At 50.0% G+C, this 14,009-nt stretch overlaps 1 long non-coding RNA gene across 1 annotated transcript in view; it reads right to left on the bottom strand.

Annotated features, from left to right (window-relative positions):
• LOC119955313 overlaps nt 1-14,009 on the bottom strand; it is a 119,667-nt gene that overhangs the window by 75,816 nt on the left and 29,842 nt on the right. Inside the window, exons 2-3 of the long non-coding RNA XR_005458428.1 lie at nt 13,261-13,329; nt 11,536-11,679 (exon numbers count right to left, since the gene is read on the bottom strand). This is a non-coding gene — a long non-coding RNA (uncharacterized LOC119955313). The remainder of the gene's footprint in view (nt 1-11,535; nt 11,680-13,260; nt 13,330-14,009) is intronic.

Genomic DNA, 14,009 nt, shown 5'->3' with positions numbered 1-14,009 from the left:
AGAATCGCGGGAGGGCCGGGCGACTCATTTCACGCCCCCTGGCGCCCCCCGCGATTCTCCCACCCCCCGCTTGGAAGAATCGCCGCTCGCCGTTTTTCACGGCGACCGGCGATTCTCCGACCCGGATGGGCCGAGCGGCCTGCCGTTCCCGACCGGTTCACGACGGCGGCAGCAACACATGGTCGCTGCCTTCGTGAACATGGCGCCAAAGGCCCGTTTGAAACTTGTGGGGGTCGGAGAGGGGAGTGAGCACCACGGCCGTGATCGGGAGAGGATTGGCCCGTGATCAGTGCCCACCGATCGTCGGGCCGGCGTCTCAAAGCGATGTACTCTTTCCCCTCCACCGCCCCGCAAGATCAAGCCGCCACGTCTTGCGGGGCAGTGGAGGGGACGACGGCCACCGCGCATGCGCGGGTTTGAGCCATCAGCCGTCGTGACGTCAGCCATGCATGCGCGGGTTGGAGACGGCCAACCTGCACATGCGCGGCTGACATCACTTATGCGCGCCGGCCGCGTCATTCTCGACGCGCCGCCTTGACCCAAGGGTCAAGGCCCGGCAGCCAAGAGTTACGGAGCATCGCTCCTAGCCCCCCTGGTGGGGGTGAATAAGGTCAGAGGAGCAGCCTCCGAGGCCGTCGTGAAACTCGGCCGAGTTCACGACGGCTTTCCCGATTTTTCGCGGGAGCGGAGAATTCCGCCCAATGTGTATAAATGTGAAGTTGTCCATTTCGCTAGTACATCGACTAGGCCTGTACTTGCTGGAGTTCAGGAGAATGGGAGGGGAACGCATTGAAACGTATACAGTTCTGACAGGGCTGGAGAGACAGATGCAGGGATGGTGTTTCCTCTGGCTGGGTGGGTGGGGGGAAATTCTAGATCAAGGCGTCACTGCCTCAGGATATGGGATGAGCCATTTAAGTTGGCACCTTGTGAATGGTACACACTGCCACAACCATTCGCAAGTAGTGGAGGAAGTGAATGTTTAAGGTAGCGGATGGAGTGTCGAACAATTGGGCTTCTTTGTCCCAATGTGTTTCTTTGGTGTTGTTGAAGCTGCATTCATCCAGGTAAATGGAGAGTATTTCAACACATTCCTGACTTGTGTCTTGTAGATTGTGGGTAGGCTTTGGGGAGTCAGGAGGTGAGTTATTCTCCATAGCAATCCCAGCCTCTGACCTCCTCTTGTAGCCACAGTATTTATGTAGTTGGTGCTGTTAATTTGCCGGTCAATATTAAACCACTGGATTCAATGACTGGAGAAGGTTGTTGAGAAGGATAGACTAGATAAAAACAGAAATTGCGGCACGGTGGTGCAGTGGTTAGCACTGCTGCCTAACGGCGCCGAGGACCCGAGTTCAATCGCGGCCCGGAATCATTGTCCGTGTGGAGTTTGCACATTCTCCCCAAGTCTACCTGTGTCTCACCCCCACAACCCAAAGATGTGCAGGGTAGGTGGATGGGCCATGCTAAATTGCACCTGAATTAGAAAAAATGAATTGGGTACTCTTGATTTATGGGTGGCACTGTGGCACAGTGGTTAGCACTGCTGCTTCATAGTACCAGGGTCCCCGGTTCAATTCAGAACTCGGTTAACTGTCTATGTGGAGTCTGCACGTTCTCCCCATTACTGCGTAGGTTTCCTCCGGGTGCTGCAGTTTCCTCCCACAATCCTAAGATGTGCAGGTTATGTGGATTGGCCATGATAAATTCCCCTTAGGGGCGGGGGATTGAGCCTGGGTAGGGTCCTTCACAGTGTCAGTACAGACTCGATGGGCCAAATGGCCTCTTTCTGCACCATAAGGATTCTATGCATCTATGAACTGAAGAGCGGTCACAGACCTGGGGCGGGATTCTCCGAACCCCCACCGGGTCAAAGAATCCCCGGGGGGCAGTGTGAATCCCACCCCGCCGCTCTGATACAGGCTGCCGTATTCTCCGGCGCCGGTTTTCGGGCGGGGATCACGCCGCGCTGGTCGGGGGCCGTTGGCAGCGCCCCCACCCTGGCAATTCTCCGGGCCCCGATGGGCTGAGTGGCCATCCATTTTTGGCTGGTTGCGCTGGCACGAAATGGACTTGGTCCCACACGGCGGGACCTGGTTGGTAGGTCGGCTGGGGCGGTCCTCGGGGGGGGGGCGTGGGGGGATCCGGCCCTGGGGGGGGCATGGTGGCCTGGCCCTCGATCGGGGCCCACCGATCTGCGGGTGGGCCTGTGCTGTGGGGGAATTCTGTCCTTCCGCGCCGGCCTCTGTAGGGCTCCGCCATGGCCGGTGTGGAAAAGACACACCTCTGCACATGCGCAAGAATACGCCGGCCGGTCTGCGCATGCGCGAAACTCGCTCCGGCCCTTTGCCGCCGAATGGTGCGGTGCAAACCCCTCTGACACTGGCCGAGCCCCCGGAAGTGCGGAGGATTCCGCAACTTCCGGTTTGCCAGAGGCCGGAGTGGTGCGCGCCGATCTTGGCGTCGGCGTCAGGCGAATTCGGCGATTGCGAGAGAATCCCGCCTCTGAAGTGGTCACTCTGGTTTTCATTCTGGAGAAGCTGTTTGACGGACTGAGAACTTCCAACACTTTCTGTTATGTCAAGGGGGGGGGGCGTGGATAGATTTTCTCTGCTTGTAAATGGTGCTTGTGCGGTGCAGATGTAATTGTCACAGATTGCCAAACCTGAATGTTGCCCAAATCCTGCTGCAGGCAGTGACGGACTGCTTCAGTGCGTGAGGAGTCACGAATGGTTTAGCTCACTTGGCTAAATCGCTGGCTTTTCAAGCAGGCCAGCAGCACGGTTCAATTCCCGTACCAGCCTCCCCGAACAGGCGCCGGAATGTGACGACTAGGGGCTTTTCACAGTAACTTCATTGAAGCCGACTCGTGACAATAAGCGATTTTCATTTTTTTCATTTCATGTTGCTGCATATTATGCAATCATCAGCGAACATCCCCACTTCTGACCTTATGATGGAAGGAAGATCATTAATGAAGATGGTTGGGCCTAGGACACTACCCTGAAGAACTCCTGCAGTGATGTCCTGGAGCTGAGATGATTCACCCCCAACCATCACAACAACGCCTCAATGACTACCGCCCGGTGGCTCTGACGTCAGTTGTAATGAAGTGCTTCGAGAGGCTCATCATGAAGCGCATCACCTCCATACTCCCGGAACGCCTTGACCCACTTCAATTCGCATACCGTCGCAACCGGTCCACATCAGATGCCATTTCACTGGCCCTACACTCATCCCTAGAGCATCTCGAAAACAAGGACTCCTACATCAGACTCCTATTTATTGACTACAGCTCCGCCTTCAACACCATAATCCCAGCCAAGCTCATATCAAAGCTCCAAAACCTCGGACTTGGCTCTCCACTCTGCAACTGGAGCCTTGACTTTCTGACCAACAGACCACAGTCCGTAAGAATGAACACCAACACCTCCTCCACAATAGTCCTCAATACCGGTGCCCCGCAAGGCTGCGTACTTAGCCCCCTACTCTACTCCCTGTACACACATGACTGCAGGGCAAAACTTGGTTCCAACTCCATCGACAAGTTTGCTGACGATACGACCATAGTGGGCCGGATCTCGAATAACGACGAGTCCGAATACAGGAGGGAGATAGAGAACCTAGCAGAGTGGTGTAACGACAACAATCTCTCCCTCAATGCGAGCAAAACTAAAGAGCTGGTCATCGACTTCAGGAAGCAAAGTACTGTACACACCCCTGTCAGCATCAACGGGGCCGAGGTAGAGATGGTGAGCAGTTTCAAATTCCTAGGGGTGCACATCACCAAAAATCTATCCTGGTCCACTCACGTCGACGCTTTCACCAAGAAAGCACAACAGCGCCTATACTTCCTCAGGAAATAAGGAAATTCGGCATGTCCACATTAACCCTTACCAACTTTTACAGATGCACTATAGAAAGCATCCTATCGGGCTGCATCACAGCCTGGTATGGCAACTGCTCGGCCCAGGACCGCAAGGACCTTCAGAGAGTCGTGAATACCGCCCAGTCCATCACACGAACCTGCCTCCCATCCATTGATTCCATCTACACCTCCCGCTGCCGGGGGAAAGCGGGCAGCATAATCAAGGATCCCTCCCACCCGGCTTACTCACTTTTCCAACTTCTTCCATCGGGCAGGAAATTCAGAAGTCTGGGAACACGCACGAACAGACTTAAAAACAGCTTCCCCACTGTCACCAGACTCCTAAATGACCCTCTTATGGACTGACCTCATTAACACTACACCCTGTATGCTTCATCCGATGCCAATGCTTATGTATTTACATTGTATATATTGTGTTGCCCTAATATGTATTCTCATGTATTTTCTTGAATTCTGTTTAATTCCCTTTTCTTCCCATGTACTGAATGATCTGTTGAGCTGCTTGCAGAAAAATACTTTTCACTGTACCTCGGTACACGTGACAATAAACAAATCCAATCCAATCCAATCCAATCCAATCTTCCTTTGGCCAGGTATGACTCCAACCAGTTACCTCCTGATTCTGATTGACTCCAGTTTAGCTCGGGCTCCTTGATGCTGTACTCAGTCAAATGCTGCCTTGATGTCAAGGGGCAGTCACTCTCGCCTCATCTCTGGAGTTCAGCTCCTTTGTCCATGTTTGAACCAAGGCTGTATTGAGGTCAGGAGCTGAGTGACTGGCAGAACCCACACCGAGCAGTCTGATTGAAGTTTGAATTTACAGGAAAGAGGTATAATATTAGAAAATATCTGATTAAATTAAATTAAAAATAGCGTTGAATGCTAAGGTGAACTCTCCAGTGATAATGTACCATTCTAGAGCACAGCAAAATAAAGAAAATAATGAAGAATGCTTCATTAAGTGCCTCTTTATTTGGCTAATGCATGAAATTGTCCAGTCAGATTGACCAAACCATCTGTATGGGAAATCCTGAGAGGTAATTAAAAAGCAAACTACTCTATTACACTTTTCCTATTTATAATCTTCTTATAATCTTTATTGACACATGTAGGTTTGCATTAACATTGCAGTGAAATTACTGTGAAAGCCCCTAGTCGCCACACTCTGGTGCCTCTTCGGGTACACAGGGAGAATTCAGAATGTCCAAATTACCTAACAAGCACGTCTTCTGGGACTTGTGGGAGGAAACCGGAGCACCCGGACGACACCCACGCAGACACGAGGAGAAAGTGCAGACTGTATTCAATACAATTGTTACCAAATACAAAACTTGGAGCACAATATAATGGCCGTGCTTGAGTGAGAGCGCGATGCAGCCGTTAGATCGCAGGAGAGGCCGAACTCCAGAACACCACTGGGCGCCGATCAGTTTGCGATCTGACCAGCCCGATCCTGATGGTGAAATCCGGATCACACCGTAGCGCGGCGAGAAACTAATAATCACTTCCGGCCACCCTCCATACAATGAATGAAATGAAATGAACAATTAACAGGGACGAGCCCTTGTTTAATGGCCTCCCGTGATCTGACCACCTCCCCAGTAAGTGGTCACCAGGGAGCCGATTGGTGCACCTTTTTAAAAACGTGAAGCTGGTGGAATGGCTGCTGTGGGGATCCAGGAGGTGAGCAGCCATCTTAACTCCCAGGCAATGAGCCCGGGGCACTGGGGTTGCTGCCCCGGTACTCGGTGCAGGGGGTGGGGGGGTGGGGTAGTGTGGGGGTGGGCCAGGCCTGGGGGGGAGGTTTCTCAGCTTCCACGGGTCCACCATGCCACCCCCTGGATCGTGTGTACCTGTTACCGGGGCAACTCTGGGCCCTGCCTGTCTGCCTCATCAACCACCCATATCTCCCACGTAGCTGAAGGCTATTGATAATAGGGAATTGGCAACGTAGATGAGTGACTTCACAGCACCCAAGTGGATTCCTGTGGGTAGACATGGCATGTAGTACGTAGGGGTTATTGCCTAGAATCCCAATTAGACCGTGATGCCTGGACGCTGTGCCTGAACACTGCAGAAATCAACACCACGGACTCAGCGGCCAATGTCCGAACACCCAGGGGATGGGTCCCAGCACTTAGGACTTCTCTGCGATCAGAGGGTGGGTGTGCACACTGGTCAAGGGACCAGCGCCCGGTACAGGTGTGGGTGTCTGGGGTACAGGGTGTGGGGTCTGGTGAGCAGGGTGTGGGGGTCTGGGGTACAGGGTGTGGGGTCTGGGGTACAGGGTGTGGGGTCTGGGGTACAGGGTGTGGGTGTCTGGGGTACAGGGTGTGGGTGTCTGGGGTACAGGGTGTGGGGTCTGGGGTACAGGGTGTGGGGTCTGGGGTACAGGGTGTGGGTGTCTGGGGTACAGGGTGTGGGTGTCTGGAATACAGGGTGTGGGGTCTGGGGTACAGGGTGTGGGGTCTGGTGAGCAGGGGCCCTTGCTGCGATCAGGGGTGTGTGGGCTGAGTATGTCGGATGGCAGAGGATGTGGGGGGGTGGGGGGGTGGAGGATGGGGGGGGAGGGGCGGGAGATATCGCTGGAGGTACAGATTTTACACGGTATGGACGATATATATCTTGGACCTCGGGGTGCTGCTGGCAGTCCAGGCGGCCAAATGCTGGAGGAGGCAAAGACAGCAGTGTCGACAGAGACTCGAGAGCAGCGGCCCATGTGCAGGGGCCCCGCCCCACACCCCGAGATCAGACCAGGGAGGGATCCAGATCGGGAGACTCGCGACAGCCCAAGGTGTACAGGCCTCGCTGGTCCGAACAGATGGCGGACAGTGCGTGCAGCAGGAAGCTCAGCCTCAGCAAGGGGATGGTGCAGCACCTGTGCCATGTCTTCGCGGGCTTGGCTCCACAAGGAGGAGGAGGTCACCCGCTCCTGATGGCCGTCAAGGTCACCGCAGTCCTGAACCTGTAGCCTCAGGATAACAGTTCCAAAAGGAAATCTGACAAACCCAGAAATATTCCAGCAACAAAATCACAAATTAAATGAATGTGCTTGAGCTCTGGGGTGAGGTGTTCTTTGTGTTGCTGAATTCAGGATGGTTGGCTTGGTGTTCACAAAGACCACAAAATAGCTCGAACTTCAACAAAGCTATAAATTTATTAACGCTACTAATTTGGATTCGACACTTACTCCTGAATAATACACAGTTGATAATTAACGTATAAACTACATTCATCTGCAACTAATCTCTACACTTTTATAAACTATGATCTGCTCTTATTCACACTACCCCTACTCCTGTCTGTCTCTAGCTAACTCCTGCACACACACTTCCACAAGGCTTAGCATCAATGCCTTATATACTTGTGAGTGTAGCTCCCTCTGGTGGCTATTCTGGACATTTCATTAACCCTCGCAGTTCTTACATTTATGATAATACCACACGGTGGGCCTTTTATCCCACCCTTGGAGGACAAATTGATAAAAGCATAACATCCATCAAACCCGGAACGTAAAATTCAGGCCATCGCCTTTGTGGGTTCAACGATGAAAGATGCTGTAGGAGCCATTTCCGTAAGTAGAACTGTCCAATAAAAGCAATTAACCAATGTGTTGTAATCCATTCACCATATTCGTATCGAAGTTAATTTCCACAAAATCACTGACAATTTATTGTAAACAATGAGCACAAAAGCAATTGAGTCATTCTAGATCAACTAATTATTTTACTTTGAAAGTATCTCAGGCAATATTAATTTGCTGCTTGCCAAAACCCGTAAGCGTTACATGAGCAATTTATAATGAATTCAAGGCTATGATATTGGGAATTCAGTGACCTAACGTAAATTGAACATGCGTGTCAACAAGCTTCCACCATCATTTATAAAACTTTGCTGTGACATTGAATTCTGGTAAATACAATGAGAATAATTTGTATTAATTAAACTTAACTGGTGTCTTGGGAAAGCAGTTGGATTAAGAAAGCTTTCAGATGGGTATTTAGTAATACGACTTCTTGCCAACAGGCCTGAAAGTGAATAAAATGCTAAAGTGAACCATTTTCTTTTTTTGTGCCAAATCCCAAGAGTTGCAGGGGTGAAGGATCATCTTTGTGTCTCTCGTCATTCCTACCTGGTACTTCTGTTGACGTGGGACATGCAAAAGCCAAGAGTCACATTCATTCCCAAACAGCATGCTAATGACTTCCCTTCTGAAAGGCACAGAAACTCATGATGATATCGTTATCTGTTAAAGACCTTCTGTGAGCTGAGAAGGCATTTCATGCCCCAAGGGGTTAACTGCTGTACAGACTTTCAAATCGTTCCGGAATTTTTTTTTAAAGTGTGCGTGCAAGATCTTACAGCAGCATATCAGCTGATTAGTAAAATTTGCGATTGACAATACCATCACTTCTCTCTATCTATATTAAAAAGTGGTACCCCGGAGATTAGCGCTGCTGTGTTTACTTAAAGTTAAAGCTGTTTGAATGGAGAGCTGATGTGTGTGTTTTTTTTTTGACAATCGGGAAGAAGCTACAATGCGCTGCCCGCAAACAAATCAGAAAAGCGAACAAAACATTTTGCTTTGCAGGCTAACCCTTTAATCCTTGGGCTCCGTCAGGAAATGATTTGACCGTGATGCTGAATGCTTGCAAACAGCAAGATCATCTCAGATCTGTAAGATCTGACATGGATTCCGCCCCCCCCCCCACCCCACTGCCTGCAACCGTATATTATATTTTGACTAAAACAGACTCAGAAAACAATGGACATAGCTCAAAGGTCAATTGTTGGTGTGTTGCATGCTGAGGGTCACGATAATCAGGAGCTGGACAACAATTAAACATTCGTACATTTTGAATGTTCACTGAATGTGAAGATCTATCTGCGTCTCCCCCAGCGTCTTCTCCACAGGCCTCTCACTGTGACCTGAATTTCAATATTTCCATTGGCTGTACATATTTACTTAGCACTGATTTATTTTTTAATAACCTTTCCATTAATATAAATGCACTTCACTCATCTTCCAGTGTGAATATAACTACATTGGGGAAGGTTTATAACAAAATCAAGATGAACTATTATTAAAAAAATAATAGTGTGCTTAATAATTGGCATCACGGTAGCACAGTGGTTAGCACTGTTGCTTCACAGCGCCAGGGTCCCAGTTTCCATTCCCAGCTTGGGTCACTGTCTGTGTGGAGTCTGAATGTTCTCCCCGTGTCTGCGTGGGTTTCCTCCGGGTGCTCCGGTTTCCTCCCACAAGTCACGAAAGACGTGCAGTTAGATGAATTAGACGCTCTGAATTCTCTCTCTGTGTACCCGAACAGGCGCCGGAGTGTGGCTACTAGGGGATTTTCACAGTAACTTCATTGCAGTGTTAATGTAAGCCTACCTGTGACAATAATAAAATATTTATTAAAAAAAATTAATGAACACTGATTTTCACCATTTCGGGCCTACATTGTTCTGATTTAACAGGAGCCAAGCAGCTGATGAGTATTTTTCCAATTGTGTAGCCTTCAACCAAACCTGAATGAAGTTAACTGTACAGGATCCAAACTGCTTCAATCTCATTGGGCTGCATTTTGCTCTGCTAATAACAACGCAACGTTATTTACATTCAAAATGGCCGACAACTTCTCGCAGTTGAGCACAGGCGGTTCAGAGCAGGGATTTGGAAGTTGCTGATCAGAGGCCCTGCTCCTCCAGAAGCTGTGCAACAACTGAAGACAGAATCTTGGACTTGTGTTGAAGGGAGGACCAGAAGCTGGATCCCCTGAAAATTTGGTGTCAGAGAGCGGCATGCTGGTTTGCCGGCCTGTTCCCGTTTCAGGGCCAGTTCCATTCAGGCACGGCCATTCGGTATTGTGGGGGGAGGGGGGGGGGGGGGGGGGGGGGGGGTGGATGAATAGGGAGGTCATGCCTATTCGGTCAATTCAACAATTACGGCCACACAGCAGTAACCAAGTGGAATTTTTGCAGTTGGCATGTGGGTCCTCCAATGAGCCTGAAACACAACCAGGAGGTAGAAGTGAGGCTTCACCCTTTCAAGACGGAGATGAGGAGGAATTTCTGCTGGGAGGGTAGTGAATCTGTAGCATTACCACAGAGAGCTGTAGAGCCTGTGTCATCAAGTATGTTCCAGGTTGACAGATGTTTAATCAGTGAGTGAATCAAGGGTTGTGGGGACAAGGCGGGAAAGTGGAGTTGAGGATTATCACGTCAGATCAGTTATGATCTCATTGAATGGTGGAGCAGACAAAATGGGGCGAATGGCCTTCTACTCCTGCTCCTACGCCTGATGGTCTTCTAGTCTAAGTGGATTCCCAGCAGTAGCCCCCTCAACTACCTAACAGTTGGGCGACAGCTGGCTTCCTTGCCCTTCTTTCAGATTATTTTACCATAATCTCCTAATCCTATCTTTATTTCCCTCTTTTTATTTTACCTACAGTATCTGTTTTGAATTATAGCTATTCAAACTGACCTTTGCTGAATTAAACTCAGTGCTGCCCGTGACCAAATCCTCAATCTGATTGGTCAGGAACATACGCAGTTGCTTGTGCTGTTCAGAAGATGCCATGTAGAGAGCACGGTGCGTTTTGGATTATTGGCTGACTGCAACTTCACAGAAACACAGATCACACAGCGCAGAAGTGGCCCTACTACCCATCGAGTCTAAACCTGCTTACCTAATCCCATTGGCCAGCATTTGGCCCATAGCCTTGGATGTTAAGACGTGCCAAGTACTCATCCAGGTACTTTTTAAAGGATGTGAGGCAACCCGCCTCTCCCACCCTTCCAGACAGTACATTCCAGACCATCACCACTCCCTGGGTAACAAGGTTTTTCCTCAAATCCCCCTTACACCTCTTGCCCCTCACCTTGAACTTCTGTCCCCCTCGTAACTGATCCGTCAACTAAGGGGAACAGCTGCTCCCTATCCACCCTGTCCATGCCCCTCATAATCTTGGACACCTCGATCAGGTTGCCCCTCTGTCTTCTCTGCTCCAGCGAAAACAACCCAACCCAACCTCTCTTCATAAGTTAAATGTTCCACCCCAGGCAACATCCTGGTGAATCCCCTCTGCACCCCCTCCAGCGCAATCACATCCTTCCAATAATGTGGCGACCAGAATTGAACACAGCATTCCAGCTGTAGCCTCACCAAAGATCTATACAACTCCAACATGACCTGCCTGCTTTAGTAATCAATACCTCGATTGCTAAAGGCGATTGTCCCATATGCCTTTTTCACCACCCTATAAACCAGCCCTTTTGCCTATGGACAGACACTCCAACTTGTCATGCAAAAACAAACCCAGAGAAAGTCCCTGGGAGAACACAAGTCCAACAAATGGTGTCCATAGCCCAGATCAAAATCTGGTCCCATGCTTTTTCTCCAACCAAATTCAGTTACAATTCATTCACTACCACATCCTCTGAATCTGTTCCTTGCAACCCACACATGAGCCTCCACACAAATATTATTATCCAATAGTCCACACACCCTGATGTTAACGTGTCACCGTCTCAGGATACAGGGTGGGACTGTGATGAGGAGCAATGTCTTCACTCGGGTTGGTGAAGCTGTGGTATTCTCGCCCACAGAAGTCCGCGGAGGCCAAATCACTGAGGAACCTTACCTCACAACTGCGTTAGTCCCCTGAAGGCGCAAGATCATGGCTGATCTGATTGGATCCTTAGTGAGGGAAACAGGACATCTGGGACCTGAACGAACAATGGAAGCAACTGTGTATGCCCCTGACCATGAAGGGAAGGAAGATCGACTAAAGAAAAAGAAAAATATCAGTTTTTAAACCGACAACAACAACTAAAACCTGAAGGAATAAGATTCCATACTTGTGATAGTAAATTTTCAGCTCCAGGTAGGTTAACTAGCAGTAACTAGCAGTGAATAATAGTTTGTTGGCCTGGATCTCTGGATTGTCGGATAATGGACAAGCAGCTCAAGGTGGACTTTGGGAGGGCAGCACGGTGGCGCAGTGGGTTAGCCCTGCTGCCTCACGGCGCCGAGGTCCCAGGTTCGATCCCGGCTCTGGGTCACTGTCCGTGTGGAGTTTGCACATTCTCCCCGTGTCTGCGTGGGTTTCACCCCCACAACCCAAAGATGTGCAGGGTAGGTGGATTGGCCACGCTAAATTGCCCCTTAATTGGAAAAGATGAATTGGGTACTCCAAATTTTAAATAAATAAATAAGTAAATAAATGGGCGTTGGGACCGCAAAGGAATCCTGACGCACTGACTTTGTGAAAATTCATGAGGAGGCTGAAAACTTCTGAAGGAAAATTCCCCTGCTCCCCAGGACCGTCTGAAAAAGTCTCCCACTTGGAGTTAAAGTTGGAGAATTGAGTCAGTTCCAGCTATCTGCAGAGTTACCGAGGAAAATGAGGCAGAAAAATCCTGGTCTAACTCCTGGGTGACAACTGACTACCGGACCCACCTATCCACTCACCCACCTTACCCACCTGTCACCCTACCCAGCTGCTATCCTATCCAATTACATACCTACACTCTCACCCAGTCACTCACCCAATAGCTAACACAGTGGGAATGTCAGGGACCTGTAAACGCTTAACTACAGTACGCTAGCGAGCGCCGTGAAAATGGGGTGTGGCTTTGGTGCTGAAGGTGTTCTGCATCATGGTTCAGAACTCCGGGGTTAGGTTCTCCGATTTTGAGGCGATGTCCGGAGAATCCGTGGTGTTTTACGTGAGAAAAATCGGCGCTGCCCCAGCACTGATTCTCCGACCGTAACACGCCAGGCCTCCACGAAATAAACGGCCGCAGGTTTGCCGGGTCCGTGGCCTCACCTGCGCGTGCCGACGACCTGCAGCGGTCACCCCTGTACAACATGGTGCCGGCCTTGCGCGGACCCGACCTGCCAAAATGCCCCCCTGGACAACCCCTGGCCACCCAACACCAGTCCCCCCCAGCCCACGCAGAAGCCCCCCACCACCCCCCCCCCCCCCGCCACCCCCCCGCTGCGGCCAGCAACATGGCTCCCGCCTGACTGGCGCCGCTGGACACAGACCACAGCCGTCACACCAGGTTCCCGCACCGTTGGGAACACACGTCCTCCGCACCAGCGTAAGCGCACCCCATCGGGGGCGGAGCATCAGGGAGGACCTTCAGGTGACGTCCTAAGGCCGTCCCAAAGGCGTGTGGCGCGTGCCGCGATGACGCTGCTTGGAGGGGGCGGAGCATGCGCAACTGCGTAAAACAGGCCCCGCCCCCGATTCGGTCAGAAAAATGGATTCTCCGCCTGATCACTGATTACAAAATCGCCGTCGGGAAACAAAAAATCTCGCCCCGGAGCTTTTTCAATGTTTGCAGTAAATTCTTAGTACCTGATCAATGTATGGCACAGAGGTTCCAACTCCAATCAAGGCTCCCAATGTCCTTCAAAGTCCATCAGTCTGAAAGAGACAAAATTTACATCCTGTGTTGAATGTAGTTTGGTTTTGCGATGTAAAATGGTGGAGTGATACATATTGGAAAGCAATCTTTAGATTTCCACGTTCCACTCTGAAGGCACCTTCATCTGAGGTCGCTGAAGCCTTAGTGCACGAATAGAGCTTTATTGGTCTCATTACTAATTTGACAGAAAACTGCGGCCAATCATCATAATCGCACAGGATTTTCAAAAAGGAAATTTTTCAACCGAGTGTTGTGCTTTGAGGACCGATAGTGCAAACAAAAACTGACACCGAAAAAATAGCATCAGCGCAAAGACCAATCGACCTGCCTGTTTTTCCTTGACTTAATGACACACGGCTCTCTAGGTTTCTTTAAGCATTAAAGTGACCCCCAACTTAAATGAAAAGAGACAATGCAAGAGGAAACACATTGTGTTCTACAACAAATATCGTCGGCAACGAAATACAGATGAAATGATGATTTATATAAATTTGCAGCTTAAATTAGGGTCTAGCAGGTTCAACTGCTTGGAAAGTGTTGTTTTCCCATCTTTGGTTATATTTAGCAGCGTTGATGAATCGTTGACAGAGCCAACAGCTGTGCAGCACAATGTGCTCCCTGCACAGGAGGCTGAGGTATTTAATCATCAGCCAGCACTAGTCATAACTTGTCTATTAGG

This window comes from Scyliorhinus canicula, chromosome 20 (genome assembly GCF_902713615.1).
Source record: "Scyliorhinus canicula chromosome 20, sScyCan1.1, whole genome shotgun sequence".
NCBI classification, from domain to species: domain Eukaryota; kingdom Metazoa; phylum Chordata; class Chondrichthyes; order Carcharhiniformes; family Scyliorhinidae; genus Scyliorhinus; species Scyliorhinus canicula.
Note: the sequence above shows the minus strand (reverse complement) of the source record. Positions and strands in the feature narration are given on the sequence as shown.